The following is a 2399-nucleotide window of genomic DNA, read 5'->3' as shown; positions in this document are numbered from 1 at the left end:
CATGCCTTTAATCCCAGCACTTGGGAGGCAGAGGCAGGCGGATTTCTGAGATCGAGACCAGCCTGGTTTACAAAGTGAGTTCCAGGACAGCCAGGGCTACACAGAGAAACCCTGTCTCGAAAAAAACAAAACAAAACAAAAAAATGTCCAACATCCTTAGTCATGGAAATGCAAGTCAAAACTACTTTGATATTACACCACTCAGATTGACCAAGATCAATAAAACAAATGATCAATCAGATTGGCCAAGATCAAAACAAATGACAGCTCATGCTGTTGAGAATGGGGAGAACGGAAAACATAGGACACTTGCTGGTGGGGTGCAAACTTGTACACTCACTGTGGGGAGCAGTGTGGTGGTTCCTCAGAAAGATGGGGTCTATTTACTTCAAGACCCAGCTGTACCATTCCTGGCCATATACCCAAAGGACACTTCATCCCACCATGGGGGCCCTTGCTCAGCCATACTCAAGATTTACAGTAGCCCCACACTGGAAACAGCCCAGATGTCCATCAACAGATGGATGGGTAAAGAAAATGTGGCACGTTTACACAAAGGAATATCTAATTACTCAGTCACTTAAAAAAAAAAAAAAAACACCAAAATTATCAGCTAAATGAAAGAAATTAGAAAAAAAAAATCCCAAGTGAGTTAACTCAGAACCAGAAAGACAAATATGGTCTCTGGTTATATATTTTGGATGTTTAAGGGTCATGGGTCTGTCGTTTGCCCACTTTACCAGTTAGCTATTTTCCTATACTTTATCTGGCCAAAACTGGAAAAGAAATATGGTTTTAATCCTTTAAAAACACTTTTTAAAAATGTGTGTGTGTGTGTGTGTGTGTGTGTATGCATGTATGCACGCGCATACGTGGGAGTTCAGGTGCCCTCCGAGTCCAGAAGAGAGCACTGGTTCCTGAGGAGCTAGAGTTGCTGCTGGTTGTGAGCTGTCCTGCGTGCATGCTGGGAACTGAACTTGGATTAAGAGCAGCACACACTCAAACTGCTGAGCCACTTCCCCAGCCAGCTTGGTTTTATTCCTTTTTTGTCTGAATCTCCCTAATTCTCACTCCCTCCTATTACCCAGCAGTCCAGAGTAACCCTGAGACCAAACATCCGTTCACTAGTTTACTATTTACATAAGAACATTCACATTTTTTTCAGTCCTAAAACAATCACTATGCCACATGAGTTTTTCAGTTATAAAACACATCTCCAATTTATTCCCAACCTAGCTCCCTGGAATATTATTTGGCTATCTCAGCTCATCAGGGACAAAGTGGTTTGTCTGATGAGCTGACTTTTTTGTGTGTTCTTGGCTAAACTATGTCCTCCAGGAACTCCTTCCTTCATTCACTGAGCAGCCACAGCAATGCTACCACCATCTCCAGTCTGGGACATCTTGTTCCTCAGTGTCTCACTTCTCCTCTCCACTATGCACGCAGGCCCCCGACCTTCAAGTGTCTGTCTAGCTGTCTGTCCAGTAAGTTGTTGAAGCCCACGTCTTGTCTTGGAGATGGTTCACTACTTGCCTCTTTGGTACTTGTACAAGAAGTAGTAAACTCTCCTAAGGGGCATCAGGAAGAGTCACGCAGCAGGGATTAGTCGTTTTCTTTGAGAAATAACATCTAGACTTCACAAGTCTGAGGATGGGTTTGCCAGAGTTAGAGGCGAAGCTCCTACTTGCCTTTAATCTAATGTCACCTACTCTACCCTTAGCTACTAAATTTAGTGTGGCTTCTATCCAAATGATCTACAGCAGGTAAAATTGTAGCTCAAGCTGCCAAATTCCTACACTGTTGGGTGGTTGTTCTAAATATAGAAACACAAAAATAGTTCTGTTTTAAGTTGACTATGGGAAATTGTTTTTCTGGTTGGTTAGGCTCAACAGTAGAATTTACACGTGTCTATGTGTATCCTTGAGACAAGAGCTTGCTGTATAGAATAGGCTGGGCTTGAACTAGGAATCCTTCTGCGTCTGCCTCCTGTGTGCTAGGGTTAGCACCACCGGACTTGTTTTTGTCAGTTCATACAAATTAGAGCCACCTGGCAGGAGGGGCCTCAGCTGAGGAATTGCCTCTATGGGCTTGGTCTATGATGCACTTTCCTGTCTTCTTACAGTTTACAGTCCACCATTCTTGTGTGCGTCCGACTCGACCAGCAAGAACGAAGCTGCAACAGGATCCTTCTGCAAACGTTTATTGGGAGAGCTTGATTGTAGAGGCGAATAGACCCGGAGCCCAGNACTGGTGCTGCTTTATATAGGCCTAGGAGAGGCGTGTCTCACACCCGGATTGGTTGTNCTTGGTTGATGCTTACCACCTCATTTGCATGCCTACATCTGATTGGTTAATTTCTCTCTCATCTGATTGGTTAACTTCTCTCTCATCTGATTGGT

The sequence above is a fragment of the Mus caroli genome, chromosome 10, assembly GCF_900094665.2.
Source record: "Mus caroli chromosome 10, CAROLI_EIJ_v1.1, whole genome shotgun sequence".
In the NCBI taxonomy this organism is placed as follows: Eukaryota; Metazoa; Chordata; class Mammalia; order Rodentia; family Muridae; genus Mus; species Mus caroli.
This window is presented reverse-complemented; position numbering follows the sequence as displayed.